Raw genomic sequence first — 15,942 nt, 5'->3', positions numbered from 1 at the left:
ACATGTAGTTATCTCTCTTGACTTGGTCCAGTGTGTAGCTAGCGGGAGTTAGTATTGCTGCTGACAGCACTGCTTCTGCAGCCTCAACAACAAACATCAACAGCTTTTACTAATGCTCACCGGTAATTATCAAATTGTAGGCTTTAAAAACCTTGACAGAATTTGATAACTACTTTGTTTTATACTTATAAAATATACCTGATCTAAGTTAGTAATAGGTATTGGTGGACAACCGACAAAGCTTTTTAAATTATTAACATTTCTATGTTATTCAAATGACATGCAACCAACTTCTCAGTTTAGTTAGACCATAAATAGATTATATAACAACATTGACCATATTATCAATGCTGTCTTAATACTTTGAAGTGCAGTACAGTACTATATAAAAACCGGTTTCCATTTACAATGGTAGATGAACGACTAATTTTAGGGTAAAGGTTGCGTTTAGCGACCAAAATTTTTAAATGGTGCATTTGTGCTAGAACCGCTGCGTAAAAGTTTTGCTCTGCCAAAAATTGTTTGAAGGCTAATATCGACTAGTTCAGCAGTGCAGAAAATGAGTTGATGTCAGACGACATTTAGGAAGGTTTTGGACAACCAGAAGATGTTTGTTTTATCAAAAGCAACAATCAGAACGCAGCTATCCTAAGAAAGAGAAGATGTTCTCTTTCTTCACCCTACCTGTACTTACACCAACTGTACTTACACCTCCTGTACTTACACTACCTGTACTTACCAATACAAGAAAGAGAAGATGTTCTCTTTCTTCACCCTACCTGTACTTAAACCAACTGTACTTACACCAACTGTACTTACACCCCCTGTACTTACACTACCTGTACTTAACAATACAAGAAAGAGAAGTTGATATCTTTCTTTGCTCTTCTCAAGCTTACATCCCTGAACTGCCACTGTACCTATCAACATAGGCATGGTGCTTAAAGTTACTTATTAGAAATATATAAATGAGTACCAAAGTCCCTACCATAAACTGATAGCACAGGCCCTGCAAGCCAAGGGAAATAATTGGAACATAATTTTGTTAGTTTGAGTTTAAATATCGATGGAACCTTTCATCTGCATATCATTACCAACACTAGCTACTTGAGTGAGCAAAAGTCACTCTGTTATACAAGCTGGAAAAAATGGACTCGTTGGTAATCAATCTAACTAGCGCTTGCTGGTAATTTATAGTTTATAAATTAGATATTCACTAGTCTTAACCTCAAAACTTTTGGGGCTGTTTACCTAAAGATCAACTTATGGTATTGGAACTTAAGACTTCAGAAAACGATAACAGACTATCACAACACTTCATGGAGCTGCATTATAACATGAACTGGTAGCTTATCAGAGTCATATTATGGTTTTCTTGATGTTTTTTGTGGTGGTAGCAGGCCTGTATTCACTGGTTGCAAGTTGGGGCGGCTAATGTTAGGCGACTAGTTATGAACACCTGGAGATGTGAAAGGGGTGGTGTAAGCCTCCCCAACAGGTTTCTCTCATGTAGGGCGTCAGCAGGGCCTCTGATATAAAGATTTAAAAAATTTTATCGAAAAGTGTCAACATTTTTTTATTTTTTGAGATTTGTTTTGTTTTAGGTGATGTGACTGCCGGGACGTTTTTAGATTCAAATAGGCAAAACTTGTTGGCAGTTAAAACGCTCAGAAAAAAGACATATTTTTCTTTTGAGCGTTTTAACAAAGATCAATTTTGCCAATTTTATTTTAAGTTCATCCAGAGGTTTCCATGCTTTCGATGGGACATGGCCAAGCGGATGTTTGGTAAAACTTGACATGTTGCAAACCTCTATAAAAGTCGTTAACAAGAATGTTTTGCCGCTGATGATGATACTAATGACGCCTAAGAACTACTAAAAGTTGATGTTTGCCTCTACGGCTTGGAATAAAGTGATATTCTACAGCGATAAAAACCGTCTCCATAGCCGTTGAGCAAATAACTGTTCGAGTAAATGATGTTGAGGTCGAGTTATCTGAAGCAATTTATCATTGCTTGGGATCGAACCAAACAAATCCGTTCGAGTTAATCTCGTGTTTGAGATGAAATGTTACATTTTATCCGAGGGCGAGTTATCCGAGTTTGACTGTGGAAAACTCCTAAAAAGTTGGGGCGGCTCAGCCGGCCAGCCACCCCAGGGAATACGGGCCTGGGTGGTAGCAAGTCAGCTTTTTGATGAATGAATGATGTTTATATGGAATAAAGAATATAATTGTTTAACACCACATAAATAAAATATAAGTAATATAATAAAAAGGAATATACATGCATACATGGAGGAAGTCATAAATACTATAGACATTTTATTGATTAATATCAGTATTCATGGATAGGAGTAATAAATCTCAGAGTCAGCTGCTGATGCCACTATTGCTGCCTTAATTATATCAAGTACAATATAAGCAATACAATAAAAAGGAATATATGTACATACATAGAGGAAGTCATAAATATGTGATATTTTATTGATTAATATTAGTATTCATGGAGAGGAGTAATAAATCTCAGTGTCAGCTGCTGATGCCAATATTGCTGCCTTAATTATACCAAGTACAATATAAATAATATAATAAAAAGGAATATATGTACATACATAGAGGAAGTCATAAATATGTGATACTTTATTGATTAACATTAGTATTCATAGAGAGAAGTAATAAATCTCAGTGTCAGCTGCTGATGCCACTGATTTACTTTTGACATATTACTCAAACATTTTGAGGTTTTTAAAATATTTAAATTTCAATATAATATATCCATACCTGTCTAATCTAAAGAGCTTTTAGTTTTGATACCAACCGTTTATGTTTGAGAGTTATCCTCACCTTAACTTTTGCAATGTAAATATTTAACTATCATTAATTTGTCACTAGAAATATTGAGAGAGAGTAAAGGAGTTTAAGACTTGTAAACTTTATGACTTGATGTATTATCATACCTCTGCAATACGAACCTAAAAATATACAGTGTTATTATGTTTTACTCTCAATCAGATGAGGATAGAAGCTAGTGACCTTGTCTGTTGGACTCTTTACTCCCCTAAATACTAATAGCAATAAAATTCAAATATGATTAAGAGATTGTCTTCTCTTGCAGGAAGACCAAAAGGCAATCGAATAGCATGTGTCAGAGAGAGTGCTGAAGGAGAGGACTTCAGGTTTCAGTTAAGTTTCAGGTCCTGAGTCACGGTCATGTATGGTCTGGACAGACATGTGCTGAGTAGTGCTGCACAATAAAACGATATTGCATGATAGGTGTCGATTTTGTGTGGGACGATATCATTTTGGGGCGTTTTGTAGGTCGATTCTGCATCAGGTATATTGACGTTTTCGATGTCATATCACGATGATAATTATCTGTGTTTAGTTGGCAGAACCAACGTCGATTATCACCGGCTTTCGTGGCTCAATTTCGGCACAGCACTAGTTCCTGAAAACTGATTTGCGAGCCTCAAAGAAAAAACTGATTTTTTCTTTGAGAATCCTCTAGAAATAGACCGGTGAGGTAGAAAAAAGTTTCATAAAAGTTTCTTAAGCAGAGTTAGAGAGAAAATACAATTCCTAATTTTCTGTATTTGGACACGATTATCGCCCTTGTATTTCTGTTTTATGGTGAAACACCACAATAATCTAATATCGAAAAAGCATAACTCTAACGTTTTGATACGAAACGATATCGATAGCTCACAGGGTCATTATATCGTTTTGGCATATGGTGTCATAGGCACATCACTAGTGCTGAGTCAATTGCTTGCAGCTTGAACTTTGATGAATTGAAACAATACATTGAATATCATATGTTCATCTTATTCTGTACTAGTGTTAGTAAAGTTATTAACTAGAGTCTATTAATAATAACATGATTTCATCGCTATTATACTGGATTACCATTAAATTATAGCGGACTGTTCTGGTGATCTAGACTTTATGGAAGAAGACAACTCCGAGGAACAAAACGTAATGAGTAGTATGATGCTGCTTGACAAAGAGATAACCTCTGGATATCAACTAAGAAGAGCAAAAACAACAGAGCACCTTAATGACCAGGATGCTGACTCTAGCAGGATAACTACTGAGGACAGTGCTACCAGCTTTGGCCATATTACTGATTCAGAGAGTGGCTTTCGTCAACATATCAACTGCTAATTCTGCTGTGAGACAGCCAAAAGCGAATAAAAAACGCCATGGAATTCCGTTGTTTACTTTTTGTTTTGGTTCCAATTATTGCTAATGTTACTTTACTTTTTGTTTAAACACATCAATTACATAAGCAACTTTATTATGTATTTCATCTTAGTACTACATCTTAGTGTTGGCTTTCGATTGAGCCTATATTTAATACACAAAAAGTAATAAAACTGTAAAAAACAGGGTATCAAAAGTATGTCCTCCAATAAAAAAACACTTAGTTGCGGTTCCCACAATGTGGTGTCATAATTATTACTTAGCCTTAAGTCGTTGATCCCTTTCCCTGCCATTGAGGCTGCGCTTTTCTGTAACAATCGGTGCTCTTAAACCCAGAGAGCGCTAATAATATACTAGCATTCTAGATAATCAACAATGCTCGGGGATCATGCTAACGCCCGGCCTATACAAACACATGTTCTGGGTTAATAAATTTTGAGTGATTGTTAGAGTTTACTTTTTCCATCTTTTCGTTCATTTTAAGCATTTATAGTAGTTATTATCACATTGTTTTATATGATGGCATTGTTTGTCCCATACAGAAAATTATTATTAATAACTTGATTAATAAAAGACGAAATAAATAGACGAAATCACGCAATGCTTGAAATTAATTAGTTTCAGTCGTGCCCCTCAACATCACAACAAAAAAGAGGGTTAGTGCATAATATTGTCGGGAAAATATAGTATGGTGCTTGAAATCGGAGTTATTTATCAGAAAAATAATGTGTACATCGAGAGCTAATGATATTGATTCCTTTAGTATCTTTATGGGTTCTCTGGAGTTGTCCTACCTTTGCCTACCACTAGCGTCCTTATCGTAGTTGATAAATATAAGCAGAAAGCAGTAAAATAAGCGGTAAGAGCAAACAACAATGAATATGAACATTGTGACGTCACAATTTTTGAGCCTATAGGCCTACCATTAAACACTTCTGTGGTAGAGCTCTGGGAAAATCCTATAAACACCAACCAATGTCTGTCTCACCATGTCAAACAATAGCTCATTTGAAAGCCAAGATATTAAAGAACCTGAATAAGCTGAAACAGTCCTTATGTAATTGATGTGCTTCAAATAATAACTAGAAATTCCCCTGTCATACAGCCCATGACCTGATAATGGAATAAGTGATAATAGAAAAAAAGAAATGGCAGTGCTGGTTTTTGAAAAAGTAGTTGTCAGCAGGAATTGGCAGAGTATAGTGTAAATGAAAGCACACCTAATCTACTATTATCTCAAACCTATGTTTCACAACAATAAATAACACCTAATCACACAAAAAATCACACCTAATCTACTATCATCGCAAACCTATGTTTTACAGAATAAAATAAATATTAATTAAAGCTGCAGGCCTAACCTACCGTCATGTATGTATTTTAACAACAACCAAACCCAAACCCCAAACCCCAAACACCAAACCCCAAACCCCAAACCCCAAACCCCAAACCCCAAACCCCAAACCCCAAACCCCAAACCCCAAACCCCAAACCCCAAACCCCAAACCCCAATAATGAAATATGTTTATTATAATTCTGAAATGCAAAATTAGAAGTAAAATGTCAAGCTACTGTGTCCTATACACACTTTGAAAGTTGGTTGTGTTGAATGTAGAATAGTTTTGATAGCGATCTTCAACAGAAAGCAAGTATGAGCGTTCACGCGTCTGGAATTTTTCTGCAAACTAGAGCAAAATAAAGAAATGTTCTCGTAATAAAGGGGCATTGTAGTTCAGCCCTAGCTTGTACGTAAGTTGTAAGGAATTTTGGCTAACGTTTTAAATAATTTAATGAAACCTTTGGTAATTGGACAAAAAACATAGGTTGATAAACTGTGTACCACAAATTTGTACTTGTAAATTGGTCTGTGCCTCAAACGGTCTACGTTTATTACAGAAACCTTCGGATAAATTTGATTACAAGTAAACAATGCCATAGACTGGTAAAATGAGCAAGGTCTTCTCGTGAAATGCGCACTGCTAAATAATTCTACTATCTGTCGCATGGCTTTATTGGCGTATCGTAGGTCGGTCTTAACTTTTATTAAACCAAGCTTTTTAAGCGTTTTGTGGCGATTTTTGGCCAAATTAATCTGTCTATATATGTATAATCCGATCTGATGGGTAAGTTTTAGGATACTGTCGACACTTTTCAAAGACTTGGTAATATATTTAAATAGGTTTATATCTGTTTTGTATCGTTATTATACTTAAACGACTCTACAAAAAAATGGTTAAATTTGTTGATGAGATTTCGATACAAGGGTTTGCGACGTTGTTGATGAATAATTTTCGTAAGTTGTGTGCCCATGCATTTATCTGTAAAACTCTCAAATTTCGCTCCACTCGTTTGGCCGTGGGAATATTTATTTCATTAAGAATTGATTGCTAACCCACAAATAACAGCTGCTACTGACATGTAGTTATCTCTCTTGACTTGGTCAAGTGTGTAACTAGCAAGAGTTAGTATTGCTGCTGACAGCAATGCTGCAGCATCTGCAAAAACACCAGTTCTGAATCACGCTCACTATTTATTGTCAAATTTTAGGTTTAAAAATCTTGACAGAATTTGATCGCTTTTTTGTATTATATTTATAAGATGTACTTGATATAAGTTAGTAATAAGTATTCGTTTACAACCAGCAAAGCTTTCTAAACTATCAGCATTTGTGTTATTCAAATGACGAGCAGACAACTCCATGTTTCACTGCATGTGTTTGCATGAGAACTAATTTTCATATATTTTGCTTGTCAGGATCAATCACTAGTTCGTATTCTAAATTCCCTTTCTAACGCCTATTTTTAGAGCTTTTTGTACAAAATTCATGGAGCTCCTACTTCTTCTGTAGTGATATACGTTTGAAGGAGAAAACATACCAACAGAAAGTGGTTAAATAAAAACAACGCAGCAGCAAACAATTGTCAAGCTAAAATACTTCAAAGTTCAAGTTACATGAAACAATATTGGATGACAAAATTGCTTGATTCACAAGGTAGTTATGATACATATTGGTGAGATACAAATAATAACTGGACAAGAATATAACAAGAGTTTGCTGAACATAACTACCTGGCTTCATCAAGATACCAACTGCACTGCTATAGAATTAATAACAGCGTCCCAACCCAAGAGTATAATCTAAGTCTACAGTAATATGTTGTCTCTGTTTCTCACATCGAATGTACAAACCTCTTTAGTTGCTCAGGTCAAAGGTCAGGTTTATTGAGATAACAAGTGTGTCCAGCTTTAGGAACTACACAGAGCTGAGGATTACTTGGTAACTTCATGGCCACCCTCTGATTCAGATCTTTAATAGCATGGTCATTCTCTCTTTGGACCATGAAAGAGTTCAACTAGAGAGGACCTATTACTAGTGAAGACCGATGAAAACAACATTTATCGAAAAAAAATTTATTCCCCGAGCATAAAAAGTGACGAGTTCATTACATCAATAATTTAATTTCACAATTAAATTGATGACACTTTTGGATTTGACAGATTGCTTATATTATACTTTATTAAAGTTATTATATTACTTATTATAGACTTTATTAAAATTAAGATGTAAAAATTAACGGTTGCAGCAAATAAAATGTATGTTTGCTGCCGTGAGTATGATTAGATTACACACATTGTTAAGTCCTGGTATCTACTAATATTTGTGCTAACAAATTTCTTTTTGTCATTGTGTTATGTCTGTTAGTCTGTGTAATCGTTATGTTTTTACATTTTACAACCGATTTTATCCAAACTTCACAGTTTAGGCAGCAGCAATTTAGACCATGAGAGGGTAAAAATAACAAATAAGGACCTGTATATGAGTTCTAAAAGCGCGTGAAACAGAAGTTCCTTGAAATCTTTATTTTAATAATATTCTTGCCCATCTGTCTGTCTAAAGCTGTCATTCAAGGTTGAGAAAAAAAGATTGCGTTATGCAGGATTAAACTTGTTTAGGATAGTTGTACCCTATACTTGGTTATGCATAAAACAAAAATTTGTAATTTATTTGCCTTGTTTGCGCAATTGTTGTAATTTCTCAGTGTTTATTACTGTTGTACTCATTCTGTTTATTACAGTTTACAAGGGAATTGGTGACCCATCGAAGCTGAAATCTTTAGCTAAGTAAGTAAGTAAACAGAAAGAAAAACAGTAAAGAAATTTAATAGCTTTAATAGATTAACTCAGGGAAATACTGAATATAAACTCTCATGCTATGCTTGCCATGCATGAGCTATCCATGCCGTTGCCATGCTTTGAATGGATTTGGAGTTGACCTCTACCGACAATTTTATACCCTATCGTTACAACGATTCAGCGTTGTACTTTATAAATTTCTAACTTGCACTAATTTAAACTTTTCAGTTTACACTTCGTACACTTGTTGCACTAACTGATTGCATTTTTCAAAACGGAAGAGTAGATTTTGACTATTGTGCTTCAAATTTTAGCTCGATTTCCACGAATATGCTCTGAAGATCCTCTGTTCAACGAATGGCGCGTGTATAGTCTATATTATACGATTTCCGTGATTTGCAGTTTGTTTAGAATAAGAAATGGGAATGTGAATTTTTGTACATTCATCATCGTTCTACTGTGTACCTACTGCAGCATTCAGTTGATTTTCATGATTATCGTCACTATTAACAGACTGTAAGTCTACTACAGCCATAATTTTAAAAAGAATAACTTAACCGTGCTGCTCTTGCTGTAAGAAAAGAAAACGATAACATTTGATTTTTGTATTTATCTATTATCTTATCTATGATTATTTATTATGATTTATTTAATATTCATAATGCATATTATACAAAATAGTAATATAACTGCGTATAGAATAAATGATGTAACTAATATAATTTGTAAAAAATTTTAAATGATAACCGTAATTGATTCCATTTATTAGCTATAGTTAAAAAAATTCTGAACAGCGCTAAAAGATGAGTCTGAATAAGGAAGCTAAGTGGGAGAACAACAAACCTGAGCTGAACTAGCAAGATAGCGAAATGTTGCGAAATAATAGATGCGTGTAATTATTTCATGCTAAAACTAATCTACACGTCAGAGGGACTGGTTCGGAATTCTCAGAGCAATGATTGTTAGGCCCAATTTGATTGTTCTATACTTCCAGGGATTAAACCATTTAAAACGCCGTGATTGTTATAGGAGAGCGCACCAGTTGGCTTAATTGACCAATGGCACACAATTCGATATATTGATGCTAATATGAGTATTACCAAAACACTTATGTATTTTGGTAGACCTGTGTTTGGCTGGCTATATCTCAGCTTATGGTTGGTCAATCTCCTTGTTTCTTTTTTTAGAACATCAGTCAACACCTCAAGATAAATAATAAAGAATAATGATATCACACTTTCCCTATTCTTTAATGAGCTGGAAGTTGACTCTAGCAGCATAATAATTAACACTATTAAGGACAGTGCTGCCAGCATTCATCACATCGCTGACACAGAAATTGGCTTCCTTGATATTTTAACTGCTAATTCTGCGGTGAAGCCAAAATCGAATAGAAGATGCCATGAAATTATGTTATTTACTTCTTGTTTTGGTTTTAAATAATGTTAAAGTTATTTTACTTTTCGTTAAAATAATAAATATATATTTCATTAAAGGTTGACTTGCAATAAAATTCACATTACAGTTATTTGGTATCAAAAGATTCACCATGTCTCACTCTGTTGTGTTGTAGGTGCCAAATATGTGGAAAAGTGATTAAAATCTCTTAAAAGGTCAAAAACGAAAAGCCGCCGTAGATTGGAATCTCTTTATTTCGATGATGTAGCCATGAAATTTGGTTATTGTCTTGTAACGTATGTTCTCACGTGAATTGAAAGGCCAATAAAAAGCTCAATATAAAACTTATCGTAGCACTAGTTTATGACAAACACTTCGGGTTTTACCGAAGACCCCGTATCAAATATAGATGCTCGCTACTTTACAGTTTTCTTTCAGTTTGTTCTAATCGGCAAGTCGTAATCTGATCATGGGACCCAATACTTCGAAAATGATTTTTGCAGCACTTTTCGATTATCACAGGTGACCAACAGGTTCGTCATGATTAACAGACAATGATATGTACTCCTTCGAGGTAAGGTTGAAAAATTAAATGCTTTTTTTTGGTAAGTTATAAGATATCACTGCTAAAAGTGACAGCATTACAATGACGATAAAACAGACGCGTAAGAACAACAGACATGGTTTTATTGAATGCGTGAAGTATATTTGTGAAAATATTTCGACGACTAAGGTTGCATGAAAGTTTTGGAAAGAGAATCCAAACTACGGCGGTTTTGTGTGGCTGCAATCAACTTTTCATTTTTGAGCTTTTAAGAGCTTGTAATCACATTTCCACACATTCGGCACTTACAACACAACAGAGTGAGACATGGTGAATCTTTTGATACCAAATAACTGTAATGTGAGTTTTATTGCAAGTCAACCTTTAAGAATTACTTGCTGACCCATAAATAACAGCTGCTACTAACATGTAGTTATCTCTCTTGGCTTGGTCAAGTGTATAACTAGCAAGAGTTAGTTTTGCTGCGGACAGCACTGCTTCTACATCTTCAAAAACACCTGAATCACGCTCACTATTTCTTGTCAAGTTTTAGGTTTAAAAATCTTGACAGAATTCGATCGCTTTTTTGTATTATATTTATAAGATGTACTTGATATAAGTTAGTACCAAGTATTGACAAAGTGATAAACAGTGGACATCAACTGAGAAGGGTCAACAGAACAGAGCATTTTAATGACCAGGAAGCTGACTCCAACAGCATAATAATTTGCACTATCGAGGTCAGTGCTGCAAGCTTTAATCATATCGCTGACCCAGAGAGTGGCTTCCTTGATAGTTCAACTGCTAATTCGACTGTAAAGCCAAAATCGAATAAAAGATGCTGTGGAATTTTGTTATTTTCTCCTTGTTTTGGTTCCAAATAATGTTAATGTTATTTTACTTTTTGTTTAAATAATAAATATTTATTTCATTAAGAATTGCTTGCTAACCCATAAGTAACAGCTGCTATAGACATGGAGTTATCTCTCTTGACTTGGTCAAGTGCGTAACTGGCAAGAGTTAGCATTGCAGATGATAGCACTGCTGCTGCATTCTCAAAAACACCAGTTCTGAATCACGATCACTGTTAATTGTCAAATCTCAGGTTTAAAAAGTCTTGACAGAAATTGATCGCTCTATTGTATTATCCTTATAAGATATACTTGATATAAGTTAGTAATAAGTATTTGTTTACAACCAGCAAAGCTTTCTAAACTATCAACGTTTGTGTGTTATTCAAATGACGAGCAGACAACTGCATGTTTCACTGCATGTGTTTGCATGAGATTTAATTTTTACAAAGAATTTACTTGTCAGCATCAATCACTAGTTTGTATTCTAACTTCCCTTTCTACCACCTATTTTTAGAGTGTTTTGTACAAAATTCATGAAGCTCTTACTTCTTTTGCAGTGATATATACGTTTAAAAGAGAAAACATACCAACAGAAAGTGGTTAATTAGAAACAACCCAGCAGTAAAGACTTGTCAAGCTAAAATACTTCAAAGTTCAAGTTACATGAAAACAATATTGGATGACAAAATTGCATGATTCACAAGGTAGTTACGATACATATTGGTGAGATACAAACAAAAACTAGACAGGAATATAACAACTGTTTGCTGAACATAACTACCTGGCTTCATCAAGATGTCAACACTACGATAGAAATAATGACAGCGCCCCCAACCTAAGAGTATGATCTAAGCCTACAGTTATATGTTATCTCTCTTTCTCACATCGAATGTAGAAACCTCTTTAGTTGCTCAGGTCAAAGGTCAGGGTTGTTGAGATAGCAAGTGTGTCCAGCTATAGAAACTACACAGAGCTGAGGATTGCTTGGTGAGATCAAGGTTGCTTGGTAATTTAATTGTGAAATAATTTAATTTCACAATTAAATTAATGGTGTTTTTGGATTTGACAGATTGCCTATATTAGACTTTATTAAAAATTATGTGTAAAAATTAATGTTTGCAGCAAATAAAATGTGTGTTTGCTGCCGTGAGTATGATTAGATTACACACATTGTTAAGTCCTGGTATCTACTAATATTTGTGCTAACAAATTTCGTTTTGTCAATCTGTCTGTTAGTCTGTATAATCATTATGTTTGTACATTTTATGACCAGTTTTATCCAAACTTCACACTTTAGACAACAATTTAGACCATGGGAGGGTAAACAATTACAAATAAAGACCTTTTGATGAGTTCTGAAAACGCAAGAGCAAGAAGTTCCTTCTTGAAATCTTTATTTTAGTATTATTCTTGCCCATCTGTCTGTCTAAAGCGGTGGTTGAAGGTTGAAAAAAAAAAGATTGTGTTATGCAAGATTAGAACTTGTTTTAGATAGAATACTTGTGCCCTATATTTGGGTATGCATGAAACAGAAAATTGGTAATTTATTTGCCTTGTTTGCACAATTGTTGTAATTTCCCAGTACTTATTACTGTTGTACTCATTCTGTTTATTACAGTTTACAAGGGAATTGGTGACTCATCGAAGCTGAAATCTTTAGCTAATCAAGAACCACATAACCTTTTCAGGGCAGAACTTTCACAAATAAACAGAAAGAAGAACTGTAAAAAAATGGAATAGTTTTTATAGATTTACTCATGAAGATACAGATTATATCCACCCACATGTTATGCTTGCCATGCATGAACCATACATACCATTGCCATGCTTTGAATAAATTTGGAGTTAACTTCCAACGACAATTTTACACCCTCTCGTCTTAATGATTCAAAGTTGTACTCTGAGTTGTATTCAGAGTTGATTCAGAGTTTTCAGGTCACGGTCACTTTTCAATTTATGCTTTGTATACTTGTTGCACTAACTGAGCAAGGATGCATGATCAAGTGTTTCTTTTTATTTTCTTGATTGCTGCCCTCTATATATTATAAAACAGCAACAGAATTTGCTAATTTCTATACAGTTGTTCTTCAAAAGTCGTGTGAGCGACAGTCGCTTTGAGTAAAAATATTTCTATGTTGGGGGAAATTTACACCTAAGACCGGAGTCCGAAACCTGCAGTTCTGGAGCCGCATGCGGCTCTTTCATTCCTCGCTGCGGCTCTCTCTGACTTTGGAGTTTTTTTTTATTTAACTTTCTTATTATATGCTAAGTAATTCATGAAAAAAATATAGAAGTTTCATCACTAGACTTTGTACCATACTTAAAAAATTGTCATTATGGTGATAAATCAGATATTGTCGGTTGTTATGCTTCATTATTTATGTTATATTACTAGTAGCACCTTATCACATGATCGTCACGTGGCTTTAATTTTAACATACCTGCCACATATTTTCATTTTATGGTGTAAACGTAGTAGAAAAGCATTAAAAGGTAAACAACAATGTTACATGTAGTGTTGATTTTTACAAAATTAAAGTATTTTAAGGGGTTTGTGGCTCCCACTGTGTTCCTTCCAACGGAAAACGAGTCCAAATAGCTCTTTGAGTGGAAAAAGTTCGACTTCTGACCTAGGAAGAGGTTAGCAGCAGTGAAGTTGGAATCTGTACAATCGGTAGGTTCAATTATTTCACGAATAAGGTTATAATATAAATAAACAGGTACATGTAATTATCTCATCATTGTCATATGAGCAACTTATAGTTGGCAATAGTGGTTAGAACAGTGGTTCCCAACTGGTGGTCCATGGACCCCCTAGGGGTCCACAGGAGGTTTTGAGGAGGTCCACAGGCTGGTGCCAGTATTGGTTTTTCTAGCTAGATATTTACAGCTATTTCTGTCATAGTGGTTGGATCAATGATATAAAACCCTAAAAGGATAGACGACGGCTATCATATGGGCTGGGTTTAATGATCGAAGTCTGCTGGGATTGTGCTAGCCTGGGTTTCTGGGCTAATGCAATTCCCGCGAAGTGGTCACGTTGTCTTCTTAGGTTTTTGGGTCTAGACTTTTATCACCTATGTGCGTCAATCGCTAGATAGTACCTGATTTCTGGTTAGTAGTACAAAACAACAAAACCTGTAACCAGCAAACACATAATTCTCTTTTTCCCTCTTCAATTTCAGCGATATACTAAGATCCATAGAAAATAAAACATTTCAAATTACTTATTTTTACCAATTTTCAGATTGGTAGGGGTCTTAGTATACGCTTAAATTTAAATATAATTTACCCGAAATCATCCAAACAACGGCCTTTTTTCCCTAGTTTTTGATTAATACTTTTCCACCTATAATATAAAATGGCAAAGCCTTTTGTCTTTGTCACATTGTTTGACCTGGCCAATAAGATGGGACAGCAGCAAAGCTGTGCAGTTTAGTTTTCATACTCAAAATCTAGATGTAAAACCAAATTTGGGTCATTTCACAATGACGACTATTAATATCATGAATGCTTGTTAATGGCAACTGACTGGTCATAATTGTGACAATATTCGGCAACTATATTTATTTGACAACAAAATGAAACCAGCAGATCGGTAAAATAACCAAAGATGTTTATGAAGATAAAACCATTGAAGAATTTTGGCCTTCCATGAATCATCCACAGACAGCCAAACACGCCCTTCGAACTCTGCTCCCATTTGTGTCTACATACTTATGCGAGTCTGCTTTCTCCTCCATGGTTGTTCTCAACTCCAAACAACGAAACCAACTGGGACTTGAAGACGACATGCGATGCGCTTTGTCAACCATTTCCCCAAAGCTTGAGAATTTGGTGAAAAACAAAAAGTATAATCTATCCCACTAACAAACTGAAAATTAACAGTCAAAGCAATTTAGTATAGCATTGCTTTATGTAAGTAAATAAATAGAAACATGTCAAATCTATTGACTCTTATATTATTCTAATTTATAATGTACGTCAATTTAAAATGCTTTTTTTATAAACACCATATATTATGATGCTTATAAAGGGGTCCATGACTTTTAGATAAAGAGCTTAGGGGGTCCATGGCTCCAAGGTAGTTGGGAACCACTGGGTTAGAATATACCCACAAGGTAGTGTGATGAAAGTCACTGAGTTTGTTATCTCCACTAGGAGTACTTAGCTAGTTATTATTGATTCAAAACCATCCACAGTGAGATATTCTGTGTTGTCGATTAATAGTCTCACTGTGAATGTCTTTGTTGAAACTTTGGGAAGTGAAATCGCTTCGAATCCTTTTGGATTTTACCATTTCGATGATTTGGGGTGGAAGAGACTCCAAATCCATCTGAAGCATGAAATCCACAAGAAATCCACAAATTATAGTGGTTGCTCCTTAATAGTCTGCGAGGTGAGAAACATGGGTGTAAGAGAGATAATCAGAGATGTTTTTAGAACTTAATACGGAAATACATTTAGGAGGAAAGAAGCACAAGTAAGATACTCAGATTGGCCAGTGCTTGCGAGGCTTCAAAGGACTAGAGACAAAGTTATATTATTTCATATTAATCTGAAAATTTTACCACAATATTCTCTAATAATAGTCATTTTTATCTTAAATCTTGTGAGTATTAAAAGGACAACAACAAAGCATAAAGTTACTAATAAAGGCATGAAATTTGCTAATAAAATAACTCCAAAACAATCTACTTGTGTCTTTTTTACTAAATAATGAATACCAAAAGTCAGTCTATGTGACACAGTGTACTATGAGACACCATATTCACATTTGAGTAGCTTCTTTCATGATTTTATAATA

This window comes from Watersipora subatra, chromosome 9 (assembly GCF_963576615.1).
Source record: "Watersipora subatra chromosome 9, tzWatSuba1.1, whole genome shotgun sequence".
Taxonomy (NCBI): domain Eukaryota; kingdom Metazoa; phylum Bryozoa; class Gymnolaemata; order Cheilostomatida; family Watersiporidae; genus Watersipora; species Watersipora subatra.
The sequence above is the reverse complement of the archived record's forward strand: the minus strand, read 5'-3'. Positions refer to the sequence as shown.